The sequence below is a fragment of the Camelus ferus genome, chromosome 5, assembly GCF_009834535.1.
Source record: "Camelus ferus isolate YT-003-E chromosome 5, BCGSAC_Cfer_1.0, whole genome shotgun sequence".
NCBI lineage: Eukaryota > Metazoa > Chordata > Mammalia > Artiodactyla > Camelidae > Camelus > Camelus ferus.
In genome coordinates this window covers 45,297,191-45,306,285 of record NC_045700.1, presented here as the reverse complement: position 1 = coordinate 45,306,285, position 9,095 = coordinate 45,297,191, and the positions used below count along the sequence as shown (strand labels likewise).

General features: G+C 35.1%; 1 pseudogene; it reads left to right on the top strand.

Annotated features, from left to right (window-relative positions):
* The first annotated feature begins 3,322 nt into the window (after positions 1-3,322).
* On the top strand, positions 3,323-6,637 carry LOC106730178 (annotated as a pseudogene).
* The last annotated feature ends 2,458 nt before the right edge of the window (positions 6,638-9,095 follow it).

Below are 9,095 nucleotides of genomic sequence, written 5' to 3'. Positions count from 1 at the left end.
AGAACAGAGTTCAGTTCAATTAACAATGTACTAAGTTAATGATTAGTGTTTATATTCTTAAGGTTTAGCTATATTTAAGTTTATGAATGCTGAAGAAACTGGGCTAATTGTCTATCATCAAAGTATCACTGGAAAGTGCTATTAGCTTTAAGGGCAGAGGAAATAAGATAATGGATCTGTTACCCATTTTAGCTGCATACCTTCAAGTCCATGACATCTAATCTATTATAGGACTTCAGACTTGTATGCTTATTTAAATTAATTTAACTAAATGATTCACAAGGTAATTGACTAGATTAAAAGTTCGACAGTAATAAATCTTTGTAAAGTTTGGTTCTTTATAGAGAAAGAAAAAGAAAGCCTTTCATATGTAAAGAATAACACTTGGGACACTTGAGAGTTGCTTTATGGTAAGCATTTGACCAGTTTTGCTTAATATTCTATGTGTACTTTTAAAACTCTACTTTTTATCCAAACTCCATAAAATCTCCTTTTTTAATGGCTCACTAAAATATTTAAATTGCAATCACTGCATCTATTCTTTGTCAAAAAACCACTGTGGTATATTTCTTTAAAACTGCATAAAGCAAATATTCTATCTTTATTTCAGATTTATAAACAATATTCTTTGAACAGAAATACGGCAGTAAGGCAACAAGACCTTGCAAACTTTAGGATTTTTAAAAAATTACACGGAAAATACAATAGAAAAAAAAAGACAAAGACTAGGAATATAACAGTTCACAGAAAAGGGAATATAAATTTATCTTAGATGTATAAAAAGGCATTCAATCTCACCCATGGTGAAAAAATACAAAATGAAATTAACAAAATATCAATTTCAACTATTAGATGGATAAACATAAAAGTTCTATAATGCACTTAGTGACAATGTGGAAATTTAGGCATTCTCCTACATTTCTGGAATTTCAACTGATACAAACTCTAGGCTGGGAGTGGGGGGTGGGGCATGTAATCCAGTAATTCTATTTCTAGGAATTTATAATATAGACAAACTCACATAGATGTGAAATGGCCCTGCAACATTGTAATAATAAATAATTGGATAGAATCTAAAGGTCCACCATTGGGACTGGTTAAATTTTATATAATAGATTATCATTTTTCATTATAAAAGAATGAAAGTCTCTGTATGTACTGATCTGAAGCAATATGCAAAATATATTGTTAAAGACTTCCAAATTATATTATGGCTGATTAGGTGCACAGAGGGACCCTTCTGCTAAGGAACTAGACCTTGGATAGAACACATCTGTTTGAGGCATTGTTGGTCTCTCAAGAGATAGGGGAGGTCTCTGAAGACCCTTTCCCTTCAAAAACTGAAATAAAACCAGAGTTATTCTAAGGGAAATAATAGTGACACTGCTATCAGGGTACTTAGGTTTTGGCCAACACAGGCTTGGGAAGGATGAACTGAGCCAAGACCTGGAAGTCGTCCCAGAATGATGGCATCTTTGGTTATAGACAGAAGGAGAAATAAATCCTGTCTGGAGGAGAGCTTTCCCAGTTTGGGACTATGGGACTCTCACAGATTAAGATCAAGAAATGGCTCATAATCAAGATCATCAAGCTTATGAAAAGGCAAGGCAAGGTACCATCAGTGAGAATCTGCACAAACAATAAACAAAATATAGAAAAACAATGATTAAGGTGTTTAAGAACACAAAATCCAGTCCTAGGTAGATTAAAGCCTAGATAAGAAAGGCAAAACTATACTGCTCTTAGAAAAGAATGGAGGAGAGTATCTTCATGGCCCCAGGACAGTAATGAATTTACAAAAGGAGATACAAACAATAACAACTATAAAATAAAAGACTGATAAGTTTAACCACATTAAAATTAAGAACTTCTGTTCCTCAAAAGACTCCATTATTATTAGGTATTATTAGAGTTAAAAAAGAAAGAAAAAAGACAGGAGAAGGTATTTGCAATACATATACTATGTATTTGCAATACATATTAGGAAAGCCTAATAAGCATTACTATTACAAACTGATGGCAAAACAGCCAAAAAGGAAAATGGGTAAGAGACTTTAATAGGTACTACACAAAAGGTGATATCCAAATGACCAGTAAACAGACATTCCCTTTAGTAGTTAGGGACGTACACATTAAAACCAAAACAGGGATGCACACCTATCAGACTGGAAAATAAATTACAAGTCTGACAATATTAAGTGTTGGAGAGAAAATGGAGAAGGAGGAACATCCAAACAAAGCTGGTGAGATGGCAAATTGGTATAATATTTCTGAAAGATCAGGTGGCATCCAGGAAAGTTGAACATATATGTAACCTTTGACCCAACACTTTAAATCCAAGATCTATATGTTAAAGAAGTACTTGCAGATGTGTATCTGGATGTATGTATAAGAACATTCAACCGTGGTATTGTTAGTAATTGGCCCAAACGGGAAACAACCCAAATGCCCACCAACAGTAGAATGGATAAATATATTTTGATACAACTGAGTATTATACAGTAATAAAAATCAGCTGAAATGCAACAAAAGGAACAAGCTGCAGATACATACAACAACACAAATGAATCTTACTTATCTAATGTTGAATGAAAAACAGGACACAAAACAATATGTACAATGTGATTATATCTTTAAAGTTCAAAAAGAGGCAAAGTAAGCCCTTTTGTTTAGAGATGCATACGGAGGTAGTACATTTATAGAGGAAAACAGGGAAGTTACTATATGTTAGGGCAATAGTTACATCTTAGGGGAGAGATAGACTTGTGATCAGAAAGGCATACACATGTGGCTTTTCCAGTGCTAATAATATTCTATTTCTTGACCTAGAAGATGGGTTATGTGGTTGTTTTGTGGTTATTTTTTGAATTATGTTTTTTTCCACAATGCATGTTATATTTCACAGTTTAATTTTTTAAAAAAGGAAATCACCACTAAGATAAACAAGCCACAAGAGAGTACCAGGAATGAACAGGAAAATTTGGGGGAAAAGTAGAACTTTTCAAGTGTACATGGAGAATTAAGCAAAATTAACCAAATACTGGACCACAAAGCAAGTCTCAACAAATTTCAAAGAACTAACATGATATGGAGCATATTCTCTGACCATAGGAGAATCAAGCCAGAAATAAATAAAATTAGAAGTAGAAAATTCACACGTTTGTAAATTAAGAAGTATATTTCTAAATAGTCCATTTTTCAAACAAGAAATCATTAAGGATATTAGAAAATTTTTATAACAGATCAATATTAAAAATACAACCTGTCACCACTTGTGAGATGCAATAAAAGCCATGCTGAGAGGGAAATTTATAGCATAAAATACACGTATTAGGAAAGAAGGAAGACTGAAAAACTTATGATCTAAAAATCTATCTCATGAAATTAGAAAAACTGCAGAGGCAAGCGTGGAGCATGGGGGGTCAGGGGACAAGCACATCATTCCCAGAGGCCAGTGGCAGCCAGGAGAGGTCAAGATGCCCCCAAGAGGTCCTCAGCATAGGGTGACACTGAGGAGACTTCAACTTGTTCAAGGCCTGATGGGCAAAAGAAAGGAAGATTTCTTCTTTCCAGAAAAAGCCAAAGACCAAAACAAGGGTTGGAGGATCTTGACAAAGATGGTGATGTAATGCAGTTTCTTTCACTAATGGTACTTCTAACTTTGCACAGAAGTTGGAATAATTGAGAATTTTCAGCTAAGAAACTGCATGGGTCCTTCAATGCTTGGATCCCTTAAATTTGGCTCCAATGCCAATCTGCTTGTTGGCAACAGTGAAACTCAGCAGACACCTCAGTAACATTAAGGAACAGCAGAGGTGATGTCTATAGAATAAATGTGTCCAATGACTCTATAACTGTGCAACATCCCACCAGCATGGATGAAGTTGATGTTATACACTAAAACATGAAACGGGAGCCATGGTTTCTAGTAAGAGAGAAGAGCTGATAGCAGTTCTCCATCATTTTAGCAGATGGATACACGGTCCCTGTTTTAACACAAGAGATGAACAACCAGCTCTTGCTGCTTAAAACTGAGGGAGACAAATACAAATTCTCCATGAAAACAACCCAACTTGAACAGTTGAAGGAAGATTATTTATACATTATGGAAACAAAAGAAAAAACAAAGGAGTAGATAAGTCAAGGAGAAGAACAACTTACTGAACTAAAGCACCACTGTTTAGAGAAAAAAGAATGTTTTCAAAGTATTGCTGGTTTAAATACGATGAAAGTTAATTTAGAATACTTGAAACGTGAAATGGCTTGGGCAGTGGTCAATGAAATTGAAAAACAATTGAATACTATCAGAGATAATATAAAAATTGGAGAAGATCATGCTGCTAGACTTAAGTGGAAGAACAGCAGGTCAAGCGTAATGAAGCAGAAAAAAATACAAGGATATTCAAGATAAAATAGAAAAGATAAGTCAAGAGACAAATGCATGAACACCAGAATGTATGGGATTGAAAGCAGATGTTACTCCTAAGAAAAGGGCCTGTAATGAAGCTAAAGTTTTATATAAACATTTCCTAAAGGCGTAGAGAGCATTAAAGAAAGGTGATGAGCAGCAGCTTTGCAAAAGAATTGAAGAATTAAAGAAATAAGTACCAATCAATCTTTGGAACCTGAGCATCTGGAAAGGAAAAAAAAAAAACAAACCTTAAAAAAAGATGGTTAAAAGAGGGTATAAAGGCCTTACATGATCAAGAAAATTGTCAATCAAGAGATGGAACAGTTTTAGCAAGCCATAAAAAGGGACAAAGAAGAACATACCAGAATTAAGAGAGAAGACTTAGATGTGAAGCACATGCTGAACTATAATCAGAGGCAACTGAAAGATAACTAATACTGATGGACAAAACAGATTTGGCCCTCGTGTTCCAGCTCTTCTTGAAGCCATAGAGGATGCTTGTAGATATGGACATTTAACTCACAGACCTGTAGGCCCTCCAGGAGCTTGCATTCATCTTCGGGACCCTGAGCTTGCTTCGGCTGCTGAATTTTGCTTGAAACGACTTCTGCAAACCTATTGTTGCCAACAGTCATGCTGATGAACAAATACTTCAGGCACTGATGAAAAGGTTTTATCCACCAAGGACCTCACAGCCACAGATAATAGTTTCTGAGTTTTGGAATAAGATGTCTGATGTTAGACACAGAGCTGCTTATCATCCAGAGTTTCCAACAGTTCTGACAGCTTTAGAAATAGAAAATGCAGAGGTTGCAAAGAGCCTAACTGATATGCAAGGCATGGAGACAGTGCTACTAATCAAAAACAATTGTGTAGCTCATGCAGTAATGAAGTCCCAAAGCCATCCAAGAAGCTTTTACTGCTGATGGTGATCAAGTTTTTGCAGGATGTTATTATTCATCTGAAAATACAAGACTTAAGTTTCTAAGCAGAGATGTGGATTTATTTCAAAGTGACTTGGAGAAGGAGATTGAAAATAAACCCAGATATTAAATCTTTAGCAACATTTGTCTGTCCTTGAAAAGGATATTAAATACAATGAAAATTTTCTTAGAAGGAGCCAACTACATTATAAGGAGTTAAAAGTGAAAATTAAAAAAAAAGTAATTCTAAAATTTGGGAACTTGAGAATGTAGAAGAATATAAGTTTATAGATATTGCAACCTTGGAAGATGAGGCTCAGGAAAATAAGATAAAAATGAAAATGGTTGAGAAAAATATGGAACGTCTTAAACATCTGAAAATAGAAGCAGAAAACAAGTATGATGCATTTAAAATGAAAAATAATCAGCTAGCAGATCCACTTAAGGATGAATTAAACCTTGCTGATTTTGAACTGGATAACCAAAACAAGGGAAATGGCATTATAAAGAAGAACAAAAAGAACACTTGGATACTTTAAATAAAAAGAAATGAGAACTAGGTATGGAAGAAAAAGAACTAGAGGATAAAATGTCACAAGAAAGGAAGACAAATCTGCCCAGAGCGGACAGAAGAAAAAAGTTTAGCATCAATTCTAGATAAAGACATTAATAGATTAAGACAAAAGATGAAGGTAGACTATGCTGATCATGGAGATCAAGAGGAAATGATGAGACAGTACTAGGGAGTAAGAGAAACCTATCTTGACCTGGATAATTAAGGGCTTTTAAAAGGTTTATTAAATTACTGGAAGACGTAAGGACACATCAGCAATGTAGGTGTTTGACTTTACAATACAGATTGTACTTGGACAAGTTACTGTCTTAGCAGGCCTATTGTGGAAAAATAAATTTTGATCACAAGAATGAAACCTTTATTATATCAGTTCAGTCTGGAGAGGGAAACAAAGCTGCTTTCAATGGCACGAGGGCCTTATCTGGAGGTGAGTGTTCTTTTTCCATGGTTTGCTTCATTCTTCCTCTGTGGCCTATTGCTGAATTTTCTTTCAGATGCTGGCTGAGTTGGATGTCCACATGATATGCTTAACCAAAGAACTGTAATGGACATGATACTCAAGATGGCAGATTCCCAATGTTTCAGACAGTTTATCTTGCTTACTCCACCAAAGCATAAGCTCACTTCCGTCAAGAACTGATTAGAAGTCTTCAAATGTCTGATCCTGAAATAGGACAAATCACATTGCCTTTCTGACCTGTGACTTGAGAGGAAGAAGACTGGAGTTGATTTGTAACTTAAATGCCATGTCCTCAATGAAAGATTTGTAAAGGGAAAAAAATTCAGGACTATTCAATGAAATAAAATGAAACTGAAGATATTCTAAAATAAAAGGAACGCCTTTATATATCTGACCACAATAAAATATGTAAATAAGCCTAGAAAACTAACTACAATCAGCAATTTTAAATTACTATTTCTTTACTTCGAGGAAATCAATTTCATAGTACCAATTTTAAACCTTTTTTTAACTGTCTACTTTCATAGATTCTTTTTCAGAAGTAAAATTTTGTAAATATGTACATATATGTATCTGTTTAGTTTGGGTTTATTTCTATCGTATTTTGTGGGAATTAAAAGTTTGAACACCTAAAAAAAAGAAAAAAGAAAAATAGCAGAAATAAAACCCAAAGAAAGTGGAAGAAAGGAGAACATAAAGATAAAAGGAGAAATTAATGCAATAAAAACATACATATGATGGAGAAAATCAAAGATACATCTTTGAAAAAAGCTAATGAACATAATAAACTTCCTATGAGACTAATCAAGGGAAAAAGTAAAAATATCTCATATTACCACAGCCTGGACCACCTGTGAACTGAACTTCCAGGTGCTTCACATGTGCTTGCCTTTATTATAAATCCTTTAGATGTTAAACGATCACAAAAGGATATTATAAAACAACTTTGTAACTTTAAAATTTTAGAGGAGAGGGACAGATTTCTAGCAAGGCCTAACTCTCCAAAATTGACACAAGAAGAGAGAGAAAACCAGATAATTCAAAAATTCTTAAGCAAATTGAATCTGTAATTTAAAACCTTCTCAATGAAAGGATGAGTTTGCTTCTATTATTAGTATTTTCTCTTGGTCATTGGTCACCTTTTTCTTCTTTACATGTCTAATAATCTTTTATTATATGACAGACTGTGTGTGTAAAAGAAGAAAGCTCCTGCTGATATCTCCCATAGTGAAGGGTCCCCCTTTCCTCAGTTAGGCAGATAGAGTGACAGACAGATCGGCTCAATCCAGTCAGTGATTGAACTGGGTTAGGGTTTTTGAGTTTGTAAGGTCTGTTTCCTTAGCCCTGTAGCTCCATCCTTTAGAGGTTTGAGTTATCTTTTTAGCATCCAACCCCATTATCATGGCCTAAATTGTGTGTCCCCCCCTCTATTTATATGTTGATGTCCTAACCCCCGGTATCTCAGAATGTGACTGTAGCTGGAAATAGGGTTTTTAAAGAGAGGTAATTAAGTTAAAATGAGTTCATTAGCATGAGCCCTATCCAACATGAAGGGTGTCCTTATAAGAGATTAGGACACAAATGCACACAGAGGGAAGACCATGTGAAGACACAGGGAGAAGACCACCATCCAAGGAAAGAGACCTCAGAAAAAAGACCACCATCCAAGGAAAGAGACCTTAGAAAAAAACAACCCTGCTGACACCTTGATCTTGGACGTCTGTCCTCCAGAACTGTGAGAAAACAAACTTTTTTTCTAGGCTGCCCAGTCTGTGGTACTTGGTTATGGCAGCCCTAGCAAACTTGTACACCCACATACATACACCTGAGGAGGAGACTAGCTGTGAATTTGTGAAAGGCTTCTTTCCCCTAGTAGGATTTTTTCCTTTGAGTACCACAAGACAGTGGGTGATCACAATCTACCTTTCTGGCCCAGCACCCAGCTTCAGACATCACTCTCAGGCAATATCTCACAGGGAAAACCAGCCTTGCATTTGGGCTCCTCGAGTTTCTAATAGGTCACACCAGCCCTGTATTATTATTAAAAGTTCTGCTGGCTTCTTTTTCTTCTAGTATGGTCTCTGCCTAAGTCAAGCCCACCAGGGAAGAAAACAAAGACAATTATTAGTTCACCTAGGAAGGATTCTTACTGTTCTGGAATTTCAGTTCACCTGAAATTTGATTTCTTCTGTATAGCACAGGGAACTATATTCAATGTCTTATAATAACCTTTCATGAAAAAGAATATGAAAAAGAATATGTGTGTGTGTGTGTGTGTGTGTGTATACACACATGACTGGGACATTATGTTGTACACCAGAAATTGACACATTGTAACTGACTATATACTTCAATTAAAAAAATGAAATTTGAAAAATACCATTTATAATAACACCAAAACATATCAAACATCTAGTAATTAATTGAAAGAAAGATAAGCAATGCATCTATACAGGAAACTTGAAAACATTTTTAGAGAAATTGAAAATGACCTAAATAAATGGCAGGATTTATTCTGTCAATATTTTAGAAGACTCAAAAATAGTGAAGATGTCATTCTTCCCTAGATTTCTCTATATAGAATCAATGTAATCCTAATCAAAATTGCAGCGAATTAATTTTTTGTGGAATTGACAAGTGGATTCTAAACTGTAAGAGTAAAGAATACGTCAAGGGTCAAGAATGACTTTGTAAGCCCCCTTTGCCTGCCCACACCACCCCTTACCA